Source organism: Macaca thibetana, chromosome 18 (genome assembly GCF_024542745.1).
Source record: "Macaca thibetana thibetana isolate TM-01 chromosome 18, ASM2454274v1, whole genome shotgun sequence".
In the NCBI taxonomy this organism is placed as follows: Eukaryota; Metazoa; Chordata; class Mammalia; order Primates; family Cercopithecidae; genus Macaca; species Macaca thibetana.
The window spans coordinates 31,562,189-31,580,159 of NC_065595.1; the positions used below are offsets into that span (position 1 = coordinate 31,562,189).

Sequence of the window (17,971 nt, forward strand, 5' to 3'; positions counted from 1 at the left end):
TTGTTTTAAAGCAGAATGTACAATTCACCTCTTCCCAGATGTCGTCAGGATGTGAACATGCGGCACTTTATACGGTTATTACATTTTACATGATAATTTTTTATATAAAACATAAAATGGCTCCAGAAAAATGGTTTTATATGGTACCTACTCTGAAAACCTAAACAAAATAGTGCTTGTTATTACATTGGTGGTGTGAATTACTTGAACTGTTACGATAGCATGTTTCACTAAAATGTATTTCAGTAGTTTACTTTTGGCATAATATCTGCAGCATGGAGATTAAGTGCCATATCAAAGTAGAAAGGTATGGCATTTTTCTTAAGGTGTCTTTCAGACTCAAAGTTTAAAACATCATATTTTTCCTGTGATTGCTACTATTTTTATATTCATATATCTCTACACACACTACACACACAGAGACACACAGATACATACAGAGAAAGATTATTCCCCAAAATGAAAATATTTACTTTGAGCAATAAGATTAAGGGTGAGTTGGTTGGTTGATCAGTTTTGCTTTGCTTTTTTGAAATTTACTTTAATGTTGTTATACTGCCTCTTCAGTAACAGGGTGCCCCTAACACATTTCTGACATTGCCCTATCAAGATGGAGGATAAACATTGCCACAGCCCCAACATAGGAAAACATGTGTTATCAAGCTTTTAAGTGTATGGGGTTTAAACTCTCTTCATGTTATATCAGATCTTTACTGTAAACGAGCCAGAATATTTCCCAGCAGAAAATAGTAAGTGTGTCTTCAACTGGAAAGAGCACTTCATAAAACTCGTTTCATTACAAAACAGAGTAAACAGTCTTTTGATCCCTTCTTCTTCCTCACCTCAAAAGTTAAACTGCCATTCCTTGTTTCCAAGACTCACAGTAGTAAATGTTTTGAATTTTCCGTGTTGGAAAAATTCTGACATGGCATTATCTACTACCCCCACCATCAAAATGAGGATAGGACTGTGTGTCTATAGTTTTACTCGTACCAGTGGCCATTTTCCCAAGCAGGGATCCAGAAATGTGTATTTTCCTCTTGACCCTGCCATCGATTCCCTGTTTATCCTTCACTGAATCCTTCTTTCCCTACATTTCCTTGGCTCCATAATGGACAGATTGGCTCACTTTTATTAAAGATTCCTGAGTGGCCCTGATCCTCGGATGAAAATCTGAAGAGAGGGATAAATCTGAAGTGATGGGATGGGAGTAGGGGAGTATCACACAGTGGTATTCAGGAAACAAACCTTCAGCATTCAGGCTTTGTCCCCAACCAAGCCAGCACAACCTCCTCCGCAGGGGCTGCACACTCGGCCCTCAAATGGGACGGTTTTGGGGCTCATGTTGATGAACAGAAACCAGGAAGGAAGAGAAAGCAACTGAAAGAGGGAATGTCCCTGGCTTCTCCTCATCATAAGTACTTGAGGTCCTTAGGGTTATGGGTCCTCACTGATTGTCTAGCTGTAAAATCCATGGTATCTGTCTCCCTCCAGCACGGAGACAGAAGTGAAAGCTAGGTTTCTGGCCTCCTGATTTGGGGGTTGATGAGCATCAGAGGGGACGCCCAGCCTGTCTGCCTCTCCCGTTGCTTATCAGCAGTCCCTTCCTGAGGACTCTGAGTCCATTGCATCCAGCCTTCTCCATAGTAGTCTCAACATTAGTGCACTTTTAAGCCTTCTCTGTCCTCTATGCAACTCCCACCCACATCTGGCTTCTGAATTTGAGATGATCTGAAAGCAATCGCATTCAAAAGAAAACAGAAAAACATTTTAGTTCTCTTGGAACTTATTGTATAAGAAGCTCATGTGCTTTGTGGAATATTCACAAGTAACAGTTCTTCAGATTAATTAGAGGAATTAGAGGTCTCAGATTTGCTTTTGGCCGTTAAACTCGGTAGTCATTTGTAGCTCTGTTCTACAAAGCACTGATTAGTATCCTCTAAATAACTCAGTTTTCATGTTATGAAACAGACTAATTCTCATACCACAGGTATTGAGCCCTGTTTTTGAATCAAACCTTTTGATTTTTCCAGTTTGGCTTATTTTCTGAATTTAAAAGTACCATGCACAATTATTATATATGTAGACAGTTAAAATTTGAAATGGTTTATAAGCACAATACAGTTACCTCTCTGTATCCATGGGAGATGGGTTCCAGGACCCTACCCCCTACACACCCCCCATAGACACCAAAATCCACAGATGCTCAAGTCCACGTTATAAAATAGTATATTTGCATATAACCTGTGTACATCCTCTTGTATACTTTAAATCATCTCTAGATTACTTACAATACCTAATATAATGTAAATGCCATGTAAATAGTTGTTATACTGTATCATTTAGGGATAATGGCAAGAAAAAACAGTCTGTAATGTTCAGTGCAGATGCAACCATCCTTGTTTTTTCCTCAGAATGTTTTAAATCCATGGTTGGTTGAATCCAGGGATGCAAAACCTATGGATACAGAGAGCCGACTATGTAAATTTAGTTTTGCTCTTTATTTATAAGCTGTGGAGACCAAAAGAACCTTATATTAAAGTGGCCATCTTTTTCAATTCATGTGACTGATCAGAATCACAACTCAGATAGTTTTAAAATAACCTAGGAGACCTCCTTTCCCTTCCATCTTAACATTTTGATACCAAATTATTTTACCTTGATAAAGCAAGTTTAGCACTGCCTCCCTATAGTGAATGCACAGACTTCTCTACTTATCCTGGGCCTGGAGACAACCCAACTCAGTGTCACCAAGAATCTAAAACTGAAGTCAAAAAAAGAATGTGTCTTGTGGTTACAAAACCATGGAAGAAGAAAAAATGGATTAAATGGTTAAAGAGGAAGCTTAGGGCTCATTGGCATTCCCCCCATTCCTTGTTTTAGACGTGGTTATTGTCGGTGGGTGAAATTAGCCTCGGCCTCTCTGTAGACCTCCAGCATATCCTTGTTGCTGCTGTGACGTGGGTTTGCAGGGTGAACTTAATCAACTCCAGGCTTCCTTTCTGCCAGGCCAAGTCTGCCAGCCTCTTGAAAGCTCACTCATTTCAGATTTGGTTTTTTGGGTTTTCTAATTTTTTGTAATTGAGGGCCTGAAGCCATTATTTAAGACTTTCCCAAACTTCTCTTGCCTTCAAGTGTTCATTTGACTATTTTTTGGGGGTGGCGGGGAGCTGGTATTGTGTGTGTTTTCTAAGCAAGCCCAAATTACATATTTTTTAATCTGTCAAGTTAACCTTTGACAAAAGTTTACTTGAATTCTTTAAACATATTTGTGCTTTGGCCAATTCTGAATTAATGTGAAAGGTGTTAAGATGTTTTTAAATTTTCAGGCATAAATATAGCACATATGGAGTTATGAGAATTGCCTTTTAGTTTACTTAAACATAAAGATATTCATTTCAAGTTTAAAATGTAAATGATCTTGTGACGAATGAGGCTATTCACATTTCAGATGAACTTGTTTCAATACTTTGAGGCACTTTCTATTTGTCATAATTTCCCTGAGATTGAGTTACTATGTTTTACTCTTATTTGTCCATGTATGTGTTCATTTTTATACATTACATTTCCCCAACTCTAAATCAAAACTGAATGCCCAGGATATTTTGTTTTTGGTTGGATGAGGGGGGTTACATTTAAATGAGAAGACTGTTAAGCCTGCTCTTCTAAAATAATTTTAATAGGCATATGTTTCCAGCCCTGCAGGTTAAAGAGCCTAGTCTAATGGAAGGGGCACACGATAGCAATGTCATTTCTTAAAGGGATACCACATGTTTGTGAAGCCCTATCAGTTGTGCTTCAGCAAGGGCTCTAAATGGAGTCTGGCAGCTCTCCTGTTTGCATGGCGCTGTCTGGCTCAGCAGTGATAAGCAAAGACAGCCGGCTGGCTCCTTCAAGGAGCCTTTCATAAAGTCTCAGCTCTCAAACGTTCCGAAACTCACTGGTGGACTTTCCCCTGTGGACCATTCATTTATCAGGAAATGAAATTGGTTACAGGGTTTCTCACATGGCCAAACCTCACTGACGAAATCTGGTTTCTTCCAAAGTTCAGGAAAAGCATTTACTCTTTTTTGCTGTTCACTACTTCTTGTCTTTTTGGAAACCCCCATCAATACAAGGGTTTGAGAACTCCACAGGGAAAAGGCTGGAGTGGGAGGTGGCCAGGGAGTGAGTCTGGGGGCTACTTTCATAGATATCAAATCCCATCCCTTTCGAATGGGATTTTTTTTTATGTTGGTATCTTCATCTTTCAAACTACAGTGTCAGTTTCACAGGAGTGATTTTTTTCCACTTCAAAAATGAAAGCCTTTAAACATGACACAAATCACCTTATTGGCAGCACAGCCTTGTAACTTAGACCAGAGATCATTGTTTAAACTTTATGAAACTAGAAGGAACAAAAATAAAGAGAAACATGTAGTTGTATGGCACAGAGAATGTTTGGATAAGTGAAGGTTAAATTATTACAAAGTATGTAATCTAGTTCATATGTTTAAGGAAAGGAAGTAGGCTAAATTATCTAAAATATTCTGACGTACTGAATCATTTCATTTTGTAAAACAAAATCTAACTAGCAGGGCATTCTGTTGTAGACCAGTCTGTTGAGTGCAGTGTGCAACCTCCTGTGTTTGGAATTAGCAGGCCCAGGGGTAAGGCACAGCGTGCATGTGGCAGTTATTATGGCTGTGGAAGTGGTTGCTGGCTAATTGATAGCAGTAGCAGTAGAAACAACCTTATTTAATTTTCAATAGTCCCTATGACAAGACGCTATACATGGGATCCTTTGTAGTCTTACCATTATTGTCCTTTCTCTCCCTGCCATTAAATATGTGATAGTTAATATATACACTTGATGATATTAAGGAATGAATTCCTTTTACTCTTTTTTCCCCCTTTGGATCGTCTTCACATTTGACTTCTAGCCCTGATTATTTTAGGCCCCCAGGTAAGTAGTGATTTACTATCAGTGAGCATGTTACCCTTGAATGTTGTAGCTTCAATTTGCTAAAAATGTACTTGTGGTCACAAAGCCACCTCTTAGCCTATGCTGGCTGGTGGCTTTGCTCATAATCTGAACCCCAAAGAGACACACTGGTTCCATAAAGGGTAAATGAATGAATCGTCTTCTCTATTCATCGCGGGGAGATAAGCTTTTGTGAACTTGAATTGCCTTTAGAGCATTGTGTCCATGGTTTCAGTTGTATCACAGAATGTTACACAGACTGAAGTTAAGTGGTTACTTTTTGTCAAGGGTTATCTTATTTTTCTCCATTCAGTTTAACATGTCTACTGCAAAAGACAGTATTTTTGGAAATGAAAGCATAGTCTTTCATTTAAAACATGCATCAGAGGGATTTCACTAATGTAAGCATTCAAATCATGTGCCTAGTTCTTGTTTCTAACAGCCTCTGCCATTAAATAAATATCAGTCTTATCAAATTCATGCATTCAACATTTTTCCTGTTGATACAGGCATGAAAAATAAAAGCAGGTAGGCACTATAAAAGATTTGCCTTCATCTTTGGTGATCTGTATCCCAGCCCTAACCTACAGGAACTGAAAATGAAAAATCAGTGATTATTTTCGTCCTTTATAAATGGTCTGCACATTCTACCGTACAGCCTCTCATTGTTAACAGTCCCTATTGAAGAGAAAACACCAAACCCAATATTGAGAGTTTTTCAAATCAGGGCACAATGGCGTACAGGGAACCATGTGGACTCTTGATCATTATATTTATTTATGGTGTTCCCACAGTCTTTAGGCCTCTGAGTCTTTGAATAAATATCTCCAACATCCAGTGGCTAACATTCCTTTTCCTACAAAGCTACTATTTGCAATAGATATTTTCTTGCCTTTCATTTATTTGTTCAACTAGTATTGATTGAGCAACTCCTGCCTGCACAGCACTCTGCTAGTGGTTGTCCCTTAAAGAACCTTACTGTTGGGGGCACAGTTTCTAAAGTAGCATTCAAAGAAACAGCTTCTCTACTCCCTTCCTTTTCAAATGTGAGGAACTTAAGCAAATTAGAGAATGCAAATGGGCAAAGGGAGCTTGGGAGGTAAAAGGAGACTGCACAAACTCTGAGGGCTTTGAGCTACAGTGGTTTCCTTGAGTGTGAAATGAAGAATGGCTATGGGCAGAATGCAGATTCTGAAGCACATAAGTGGAGAAGCAGGTGGGATGCTGGAAGGCTGAGAGTAAATCCCCAGTCCTGCTGTCTGGGGCAAGTTATTTCACCCTCACTTGCATCAGTTTCTCACCTCAAGGACAGGTCTAACTCATCACCTTACCTACATCCTGGAATAGGTGGAGAAATCAAAAGAAACAATGCATGTAAACTCCCTAGCACAAAGCAAGCTCTCAGTAACTGTTAGCCAATGTTAGTTTCTCAGATATCTATCAACCTCACTTTTCCAGAACAAAGACAAAAACTAGAGTTGTAGATTCTGAACAATCAAAATGAATGGCTCAGAGCTCTTGTCTTGTACTTTATTGAGCCTCTTGCTCATAGCCATACTCCTTGCTTGATACACAGTTTTTTTTTTTGTTCATTTGTTGGTTGGTTGGTTTCTGAGACAGAGTCCTGCTCTGTCGCCCAGGCTGGAGTGATGTGGCGCGATTTTGGCTCACCACAACCTCTGCCTCCTGGGTTCAGGCAATTCTCCTGCCTCAGCCTCCCAAGTAGTTAGGATTACAGGTATGCGCCACCACACCCAGCTAATTTTTGTATTTTTAGTAGAGATGGTGTTTCACCATGTTGGTCAGGCTGGTCTCAAACTCCTGACCTCATGATCCACCTGCCTTGGCCTCCCAAAGTGCTGAGATTACAGGCATGAGCCACCACGCCTGGCCTAATACACAGTTTTAATAAGCTTAGCCATCTGGTTCCCAAGTCCATAATAGACCAGAAGCCACAATTTAAAAGAACTGCTGCAAGTTAGTACACTAACAGTTATGAAAATCAAGGGCCACTTGTCCTGATTAGCAAGGGAACAAAACAACACACGAGTCTTACTTTTATAAGTAAGTGTGTTGTTTTGTAAACTAAACAACACACATGAGTCTTACTTTTCAGTATCTTATAGGAACTTTTACATGCTACTCATGGAAATATACCAAAAAGAGTTGTGAGTCTTTGGCAGTCATGACCCTGAGGAAAAGTTGGGATAATACAGGACATAGAGCTGGTATCATCTCCACCGTTGAGAAACACAACGCCCTGTCTTTGAGAATAGTGAGCCCAAAGACGGCTCAAGGTGCCAGTCTGAACTTTCAGAATAGGTAAATTGCTGAGTGATTTTCTTTAGCAGGTTAGTTTTCTTTTTATTTTACTTTGGGAGGGATCATAGCAAGATTCTTTTAAATGCTGACTTTAATGTATGATTGAGTTTATAACAATTTAGTTTATTCACTATTTTCCATGAACACATTAGTAGCTCTGTCAAGACTAAGTTGTCTAATTTAACTTACACATCATCCCATCTATGTAGGTGAGTATTTTACTAATATGTTGTCAAATGAGGGTAAACTAGGCTAACTCCGAAGATCCCTTCTTTCCGTAATCAATTTATTATACTTCTTTTGTTTTGCCTGTGTCTCTTCAATATACATTCTATTCTCACAATAAGCAAAAACTGAAAACTTGGCATGGTAAACTTTCTCCTGGTTCCAGTGTTTTTAAAAGAGATTCTAGTGTTTGTATATATGAAAAAACATCAATTCCATGCAGATGTGTTCACGTGAACTGTTTAGAATTGACCCTGATTCCAAATCCCATAAGTGACACTTTCCAGTAGAATTAAAAAGATGGTTTGGAATGTAATCACTTCTAGAGAGGAACAGGAGAAGCTATTTCCTTGTTTTAGATTTCCACTCTTTTATTCGACTGAGAGAGGGCATAGAAAAAGGGGGAAAAAAAGAATTTCCACTCATCCTCGGCATATGAGAGCTGCATGTGGCTATTTAAGTTTTAACAAAAGCAGCCAAGTGTCAGGGTACCCAGTTCATTTTTGGAGTTGTTCTGGCTTGTCATGTACTCCTCACCTCCAGCAGTCCAGCCTAACAAAAGCTATTAAAATGACTTAAAAACAATATTCTCTGGAGCTCCCTTCATTTCTAAGGAGCAGCATCAAACTGTGCCCTTTCTCCATGGTAAGCCTTAGGATTTGTGGGAAATGTTTTTGTTTAAAGAAAGGTACGCAGGAACCAGTCATGAAGCTTCTGTTCCTAAGGAAGTGGACCGAAAAATATCCTTTCTCTCAGCATCAGTTGTTAGAATGGAGAGAGAAGAGATACTTGAGAAACCCTCTTTTCAACCCCCTTATTTTATGAATAGGGGAAATGAGAATTGCCTCATCCAGGGTCACAAGGCTGGTGGGGGCAGATCCAGGCCCCGATCCTGCACTTCCTGACTGCACCTGGTAATGTCTCTTTGCACTACACATGGCTGTTCTCTGCATTCAAGGGACACTGTAACATTAATATCAGTCTACAGCGCCCTCTCAAAGCAGCCTCAAAAAAGCTTCATAGTCCAACCATTACTAGTCATTGGCCCTGTGCTATTCTTTGTGTAGAAGGATGATGCCATGAGTTTTGGCTTGATGTTTATGATGTATTTACGTTAACTCAAATCTGAGTTAATTCACTGACTCTCCCCTTTGTGACTAATGAAATGCCTTTGCAAAAGGGCCAGTTTTGGAGGGGTGGATGTTCTGTCAGCAGTAACATCCCAGATCTGTCTATGCCTTGGAGGGACCATGTCCTCAGGCTAGGTCTCAGGGGCTCAGTATTCTAGCACCATAACTACTTTTAGAACTGCATTTTGGAGTTGTACTTTCTTGCTCATTTGTGACTAAATTTAATATTTTTAACTGGCAGATTTTATTTTGTTATGTTATATGTTATTCAACTGCAAGTTGATCTTTAACTGGCCATTTGAGAGGCAGATTCTTCCGCTCTGCCCTGCATGTGGCATGGACAATTGTTTCAGGATACTGCTGATCCCTCCCAGTTCGCTGAACATGGCATGCATGCTCCCAGCCTCAGCCTGTGCTTGTTTCCCACAAGACCCAGCGAAGGCCAGAGCTTCACCCCAAGATTTTCACACATCACCCCACTCCTTCTCTACTGAACTTCCATAACGCTCACATCACCCCACTCCTTCTTCTACTGAACTTCCATAACATTCACATCACCCCACTCCTTCCCCTACTGAACCACCATAACACTCACATCACCCCACTCCTTCCTCTACTGAACCTCCATAGTACTCACATCACCCCACTCCTTTCCCTACTGAACCTCCATAACACTCACATCACCCCACTCCTTCCCCTACCGAACCTCCATAACACTCACATCACCCCACTCCTTCCCCTACCGAACCTCCATAACATAACACATCACCCCACTCCTTCCCCTACTGAACCTCCATAGTGCTCACATCACCCCACTCCTTCCTCTACTGAACCTCCATAGTGCTCACATCACCCCACTCCTTCCCCTACTGAACCTCCATAACACTCACATCACCCCACTCCTTCCTCTACTGAACCTCCATAACACTCACATCACCCCACTCCTTCCCCTACCGAACCTCCATAACACTCACATCACCCCACTCCTTCCCCTACCGAACCTCCATAACATAACACATCACCCCACTCCTTCCCCTACTGAACCTCCATAGTGCTCACATCACCCCACTCCTTCCTCTACTGAACCTCCATAACACATCACCCCACTCCTTCCCCTACCGAAACTCCATAACACTCACATCACCCCACTCCTTCCCCTACCGAACCTCCATAACACTCACATCACCCCACTCCTTCCCCTACCGAACCTCCATAACATTCACATCACCCCACTCCTTCCCCTACTGAACCTCCATAACACTCACATCACCCCACTCCTTCCCCTACCGAACCTCCATAACACTCACATCACCCCACTCCTTCCCCTACTGAACCTCCATAACACTCACATCACCCCACTCCTTCCCCTACCGAACCTCCATAACATTCACATCACCACACTCCTTCCCCTACTGAACCTCCATAACATTCACATCACCCCACTCCTTCCTCTACTGAACCTCCATAACACATCACCCCACTCCTTCCCCTACCGAACCTCCATAACACTCACATCACCCCACTCCTTCCCCTACCGAACCTCCATAACACTCACATCACCCCACTCCTTCCCCTACCGAACCTCCATAACATTCACATCACCCCACTCCTTCCCCTACTGAACCTCCATAACACTCACATCACCCCACTCCTTCCCCTACCGAACCTCCATAACATTCACATCACCACACTCATTCCCCTACTGAACCTCCATAACACTCACATCACCACAGTCCTTCCCCTACTGAACCTCCATAGTGCTCATAACCTACAACATTTATTAGCTGTTTATCATATGCTGCTTCTAGTAAGATCTTAACTATATTTCCTTTTTCCAAACTCGATTGTAACACCTGATGTCAAGGACCTGCTATCTGCCTTTTTATATCCCCAGTAATCAGCCTGGGACCCTGTATACAATAGACACACACTGCATGTATCTTCATTGTGATGGGATGAAGAGCTATGAGTGGCCAAAGTACAGGAGGCTATGTTGGCCAAGATGCAAGTATGATAGCCACCTTGTAAGCTGTAGCAATGTCCAGGCAAGGTTTGATATAGGGCAAGATCAGGGATAAGAAAAGCAGTAAAGAAGGTATGATGTGGTCATGAAAACCTTAAAAAAAAAAAAAAAAATCCAAATTGTACAGATACTTTAGAAAACAGTTTGGCTTATCTACTAAAGTCGAACAGATGTATATGCATACTGTCTCCCACTCCTAGGTAAACATCTAACCTAAATGCCTGCCCTTGCACACGAGATGTGTAAGAATGTTCATAGCACAATTGTTCATAACAGTCCAACCCTGGAAACAACCCAGTGTCCATCAGTGGTACAATTAATAAGTTGTGTATATTCAAGCAATAGAATACAGCAATGACCATGAATGAATCACAGCCAACCCCAACATGTTTGAATCTCACGTGCATAGTGGTAAGTGAAATAATCCAAATACAGAAGGGTATACACTGTGTAATTCCATTAACATAAAATTCACAGATAGGCAGAACTCACCGAGAGTGCTACGGAATGCAGGTATAGGTGGTAAAAGTTAAGTATAAGAAAGAGCAAGGAGTGCTCACCACAAAAGTCAGGGGGGCGATGGCCAGGGAGACGGGAGAGAGTTCCCTGACCAGGCTGGAGCAGTAATTCCATAAGTGCTTACCTTCTGCTATAGGTTGGTGCAAAAGTAATCGTGATTTTTGCTCTATGGCCAACCTATATACTATATGGCAAAAACCGCAATTACTTTTGCACCAACCTATTTAGTTGTTACACTTTATTATTGGGAACTTTTCAGTATGCATTTCACAAAAACATTTCACAAAAGAAAAGGTTTTTTGTAAAGTGCGGAGGGACGGTACATGAAGGCTCCTTTACTTAAAAAGTGAACAAAGTATGGTAAGTGATAGAAATGTTAAAGAGATTCCAATGAACGTAAAAATCAACTATGTAAAATTATTCTCCCTGTTTGCATTTGCATATAAAAATCAAATGATTTTATCCATTTTTGCTCTCCTAAGATGTGATCTATGCCCCTCACTAAAAGGACTAGAAAGAGATACATCAAAGTATTTCATAGTTATTATATATTTGGATTGTGGAACTAATTTTAGTGATAATTTTATAAGCCCTGCTTTTAATTTTTTTCAGTGAATAATATATTTGATTTTACTACAAGGCATGTCGGAAAATAAAAAAATATTGAGGCCGGGCGCGGTGGCTCATGCCTGTAATCCCAGCACTTTAGGAGGCCAAGGTGGGTGGATCACCTGAGGTCAGGAGTTTGAGACCAGCTTGACCAACATGGAGAAACCGCATATCTACAAAAATACAAAATCAACCGGGCGTGGTGTCGCATGCCTGTAATCCCAGCTACTCGGGAGGCTGAGGCAGGAGAATTGCTTGAACACAGGAGGCAGAGGTTGCGGTGAGCCAAGATCGCACCATTGCACTTCAGCCTGGGCAACAAGAGTGAAACTCCGTCTCAAAAAAACAAAAAATTAGCTGTTTCACTAGAAAAAGGAAAACATGGCCTAGGCAATATGAGTTAGAGGAAGTTGTTGTAATGAATGTGTGGACTTGGAATTAGTGGAGTTACTAGTTTTAAAGCAAATGGGAATGGGAAAATAGATTATATCCCTGCTTTCTTTAAAATCAAGACCCAGGCCTTCTGTGGGTATTTTAGTGACGTGCGGTGCAAAGAAGCCCAAGCCAAGCTTGTGATTTGTCTGTGAGCACTTACAGCCAATTTGTATTTTTTAGTTATTCTCTCTGATCTCCAATGAAGTGGCTAAACAAGTAACTTTTAAGTATACCTTAAACAGTTCAATACTTTCAGAAATGAGTGTAGCTAATTTAAACCATGTAAGTAAAAAGTTTGAGAAAACAATTTGTTAATAGCTTAGCAACCCTTGGGGATAGAACATCTGTGTTTTTAAGAGGCAATGTTTAGTCATGAAGTGACTATAAATTCATACTAGATACATCATGAACAACAAAGAGGTTGAATTCCAAAACAGTATTTGAAAGTAAAGAGAGAAACTACAATTTTGAACACAGTAAAAATTAAACCTACATTTATTTTAGTTGCAGATTTAGAAGTGTGAAAAGGAAAAATATATACATATTTTGAACATGCTGTCCCAGTGATGTATTAATAGAGCGTAATACACTCTAGCTGGAGATTTCAAATGCCTGCTAGCCTCTCCACATATAAGTGCAAAGGCTAAAACTTCCCTTGCATCAGTCTAGCTAGTTTTGTGTTATTTTTAACTTTCAAGTAGGATTTAATCAAATACATCATAGAGTGGCCTTCAGAAAGTGAATGTGAAATTTCTTACTGTTAACAGTTTCTTCAGGGAGTATGAAGTCATAGAACCTGGTGTGGAGAGCTTCACAGAAGTGAATCTATTTTCAGAATTGTTTGATGTGAATTTTTGCATGTTTACTTCAAAGGCATTTTCATTATAAGGGACAAATGACTTTTGAGGAGGATAGAATAAAAATATTAGCTTAAAATAATTGAAATCTGAGAAGTTAATTTTATTGACCAATGAATAGGTTTATGAAGCATCCCATTTTGAAATCAGAAAATTTATATTTCCAAACTCGAATCTGCCTAAAAATGCTACTTTTCTAGGCATGCAGTTGTTCTGACTAGATTTTATATAAGGTGCATGGTTGGACTATCAGTTTCATGGTAGGATTCTATATAGGTTTATAAATTGTAAACTGTCAGTATATAATATAAATAAGAAGACTAGTCCTTTTGGGAATGATTGGTTTTACTGTCTCCCTTGTAAAGATAGTTATTTTTACTGTTTTTGCATACATGACTCTATTCAGATTTTTTCCCAATGTCTAAAGTGCTTCTTTCCTACCCAAACTCACCCCTTTCTCTTAGGGTTTAGAAATTAGCTTCAGCCAGGCACAGTGGCTCACACCTATAATCCCAGCACTTTGGAAGGCCGAAGCAGTTGGATCACTTGAGGCCAGTCATTTAAGACCAGCCTGGTCAACATGGCAGAAGCGTGTCTCTACAAAAAATACAAAAAAATTAGCCAGGCGTGGTGGTGAGTGCCCATAATCCCAGCTACTTGGGAGGCTGAAATGGGAGAATCACTTGAACCCAGGAAGCAGAGGCTGCAGTGAGCCAAGATCACACACTGCACTCCAGCCTGGGCGACAAGAGCTAAACTCTCTCAAAAAAAAAAAAGAAATTACTACCTTCTCAGCAAAGCCTTTCCAACCACTTGGCAGCCCAGCTATTAGAGCACTTCATATTTTGAATTAGCAGCTTGTTGTATGGTTGTGGCTATCCCTTTAGAGAACGAGGTCCCCCCAACAGTGACTGTCCTAAACCACATGTAGTTTCTTAGCCCTGTGACAGTGTTTTTCATTTATATATTTCTTTAGTTCTGTTCATATGTTTATTTACAAAATGTAACTTATTTCCCAAGCTTTTTAGTAAGAGGGAAATTCTTTAGGCATGGATTTAAAAAAAAAAAAAAAACACAAAAACTGCCTTTTCTCTTTTGATTAATTCCTAATCTCACGGTTTCACTCATCCTTCGCATGTGGTTTCTCCCTGGACAGACCTGTGTCAGGTGTGGGAAACTGGGCAGAGAATGTTATCATCTCAGTGGAGGGTTCTAGAGCAGTTGTTTTTTAACTTGCTGAATATGTGCTTTTTCTCTTATTTGTTCCTTTGTCCTAAAAATAGGTGTGCTTTAGTGAAAGTTCCAATTAGTAGGGTTCCATTTCCTGTAGATTTTGCTACACTGGAAGTGAGAGGTGACTACAAACTGATCATGGCAAAATATTCCAGACACAGAAAGCGCCTGCACAGGGAGTTGGTTGCCTTCTGCCCACAGATTAAGGCATATTGCCTCATTGGCTTTCCAGATGGATTATAATCTCCTTCCCATCACGACATCCATTCCCACCCTCATTTTCAAAGGTGAAAAAGAAACTGAGTGGGGAAGAATCCCTGGGGTGAAATTTGGATGCACACTTCTGAAGGGGAGTAACTTTTTCTAAACTTTGTAAAGAGGATGACCCCTCACTGAAGTCAGTTTTTCTAAGCTGGAACCGTCAGCCCTAGTGTGTTCCAAAGACTCCTATTTCCTTTCCAAATAATTCAGGAGTCAGGTGGAGGAGAACAAATGGCAAACAGCATGGCCACCCGTATGTGTTCTGTACATGGCAGTCAGGGCTGGGCACTGTGCCGTTGGTGCAAAGCACCTAGAGTCTAGTCCGTTTTAACTCTTGTCTCAGGAATCTTAAGGGCTCCTGGTTTTCCCTGAAACCTGTGGGAGGAAGCTTGCTGGCTTCACATTTCTGGCAGGAGGACCAGAAGAGTCCATCAGTGGCTGCATTTTGCAGGCCTCGGGGATCCCAGAATCAAGGCCTAGGGACTGACTAGGTCATAGTCAGCAGGTCCTGAGCTGGGCTAGATAAGGGTGTGCTTCCTAGCCTCTGATCAGAAAGTTAATCATTGGTGACAATGAGTCTGCCCTTGTTCCTAAGCCATTGTTTTAGTTTTGTAATATTTACAGGGCTGACAATCAGATTAAAATGTAGAGAATAAGTAAAACCTCCTTCCTTCAGAAATGTGTATTGGGACTTTCTCCCAGGCTCTCTCTCCCCATTTCCTAACCTTTGAAAATAAAGGCAGAATTATAATTCTGACAAGCCTTCCAGACAGCTTGCTTAATCTGGGCTATGAGGCTATCGGGCCCGGAGGCTTGTCTCCGCAGCTACTGCTAAACTGAATATCAAGGCACCATGAGGTCAGCTGCACAGAGACCCTTTCCCAGAGGCAAACTGGCTCGAAGAGACCATATCAGAAAGATAAAGACTCATTAGGATGGAGCCAGATGGAGGATGGAAATGGAATTTTATTTGTCTGCTCTTTTGTTTCTAGGGAAAAACAAAAGCAACACAGGTCATTGGACTCTAAACATATGAAGTTTGACTATTGACAGAGGAAGCTCTTGGATTCATTTCTAGATCTCTTCCTTCCCAGCCCTGATTTCCTTCCCTTTGTGGGCAGAGGCAGCTGTGAAGAGCTGCCAAGTCTCCCTGCCCACTCACCCTGGTGGCACTGCCAGCTCTCCTCTGTTCCCACTGTCATCTTTGGGTCCTAGCCCTCAGCCCCCATCGCCTAGACCCTGCACTAGCTGCTTGCCTCCAAGGGCTGCTTCCCTCCCATCCAGATGGACCACATTGTTTCCCAAGTAGGCTCCCAAGAGCATGCTCCGGTCCTGGGCACAGCTCTGCTCAGGTGCATGGAGTGGCCCCACTTCGTACGCAGAAAAGTCTAGGCTGAGTCTCAGCAGATCTCCATAAACCTACCTTCCAAGCTATTTTCACATTCCCCCTCTTATTCTCAAACACACCGGCTGTTCCGTGGGCACCCTTGTGCTTTTCTGTCTCCCTGTCTGTGCTTCTGTTATTCCTCTGCCTGGGTTGCCCTACCCCCCACTTCCACATGCCCAAATCCTACCCTTTGTTTACAGACCACCTAGGTGCCTCCTCCTCCTTGAAGCCTTTCTTGATGCTTCCAGCTTAATTTCTCCCTTCCCTGGATCCCCACAGATTATACTTATTTGCACACTTCAGATGATATTATCACCTCCTATCTTGTCTGATATTTTTGTACATCTTTTATCTCCATGTGTAGATTATGAACACCATGGTTCGGAGGCTCCGCCTCTACTTTTTGGTATCTTCTATGGCAGTGGTTTCCATTGAGAAGCCATCAGGATTTTTTTAAGCACAGAATAACATGATCAGATTTTTATTATGGACTTTTTTACTCATGCCCCCCTCGCTACCCAGGAACTGCTCAGAAAGGTCATTGTATGGGAAGGGTTTTATTGTTTGTTTTTTGTTTTTTTTCTCAGCCAGGTTTCTGAACAATTTCCCCTGACTAGACAGTGCCTTCCACTTCTCTCTCCTCTCCATCGGGACCACCCTAGGTGAACTGTCTTGCCGGCATCCCCTGACTGCAGTTTTTACAAAGTCTTTCTCTCTCTCTCTCTCTCTCTCTCTCTCTGTGTGTGTGTGTGTGTGTGTGTGTGTGTGTCTCTCTCTCTCTGTCTCTCTCTCTCTCCTAAGCCACCCTGTAGCAGAGGGTACTGTTCCTCACTCAGCAATGCCTGACCTGGGGCTGCATGGCGCACAGAGAGCCTACCTTCAAATCATTTATGTCCAGTAGTGAATGGAAACTATCCAAACCCATGTGCAGCCAGGCACTTTGTAAGAAATACACAGGTAATGCTGTAGGCAGGCAGGGACTGGGCACTGGAGAGGACCGTGCAAGACTCTGGAGGGAAGGAAGCATCTGCACCAGCACTGCAGGAAACAGAAGTGTGGTGGGAAGGACATCCTAGCTATAAAGAGACCTGTCAGAAAAGGCATGGAGGTGAGCATTTGCCTGAAGTGTGCAGGGGACCCTAGGGAGCTCACCTGGCAGAGGCTAATGGTTTGCTTAAAGGAGAGGAAGCAAATGAAGCTCAGGTCCTGGGCACCCAGTTTGTGGAGACTCCAGAGTTCATACAGATCAGAACTGGCAATTATGACATTGTACTTTCTAACATTAGGTTATGTTAGAGGATTGCTTTTTAGTGATTTTTTTTTTCATTTGCATTTATCTTAGCTCTCCAAGTAAATGTTAAGATCCTTAAGGGCAGGGACCATATTTCATATTTTTGTTAAATGCTTTTTATGGTACAAAGGGTCACCCTACAATTTATTTTATTCTCATATTGCGTTTTCTTAAAGCAGAGTAAAACATTCTTACCTGTTTAATTAGGTTAATATTTAAGAGTGAAAATATATAATGTCCAGAATTAGCACCAAACGAATTCAGAGGAGGGAAGTTGGGGTAGCTTAAATGAGTGCCCATGAGTTAATGGCTTGTAGCTGGGTGATGGGCACACAGTGTTCACTGTATTATTTTCCCCACTTTGGTGCACATGGGTAATTTTCCATAATAAGATGTTGGGTCTCCGGTGGTACTGAGTAAGCCTTCAGCTTGCAGGACTGCCAGCACAGCTCCCTCCCTCATACCACCACACTGTGTAGCAGCCACCTGAGCCTCTAACTGCCAGCTGAGCCCCTTGCTACAGCCCTGACCTCCGGAACAGCCAGGAAAACAGCTAAAGATCAGCCACTGGGTTAGGGTCCTGGTACAGTCACAGCTCAGTGATGCAGACCCATCAACCAGGTGGCAAAGACGACCATTATTTTCTATCACCATTGTATTTGTTAAAGCACAAGTGATTATAGTTATAATGTAAATATTAATAAAAAGGAAGGAAG

At 41.5% G+C, this 17,971-nt stretch overlaps 1 protein-coding gene and 1 long non-coding RNA gene across 13 annotated transcripts in view; one reads left to right on the forward strand and one right to left on the reverse strand.

The window, feature by feature from the left end:
• Positions 1 to 17,971, forward strand: part of DYM (dymeclin) — a 400,993-nt gene that overhangs the window by 366,883 nt on the left and 16,139 nt on the right. The window lies entirely within an intron of this gene.
• On the reverse strand, positions 9,310 to 10,415 carry LOC126941332 (uncharacterized). Of its 5 annotated transcripts, XR_007721254.1 has the most exons (6): positions 10,265 to 10,326; positions 10,139 to 10,222; positions 9,975 to 10,016; positions 9,807 to 9,848; positions 9,558 to 9,641; positions 9,310 to 9,388 (listed from the first exon to the last, which is right to left on the reverse strand). It is a non-coding gene; the product is annotated as an uncharacterized LOC126941332 (long non-coding RNA). The 5 variants fall into 5 exon arrangements; XR_007721253.1 differs by lacking the exons at positions 10,139 to 10,222; positions 10,265 to 10,326 and adding an exon at positions 10,349 to 10,415 and having other exon boundaries at positions 9,975 to 10,058; XR_007721255.1 differs by lacking the exon at positions 10,139 to 10,222 and having other exon boundaries at positions 9,975 to 10,058; positions 10,265 to 10,347.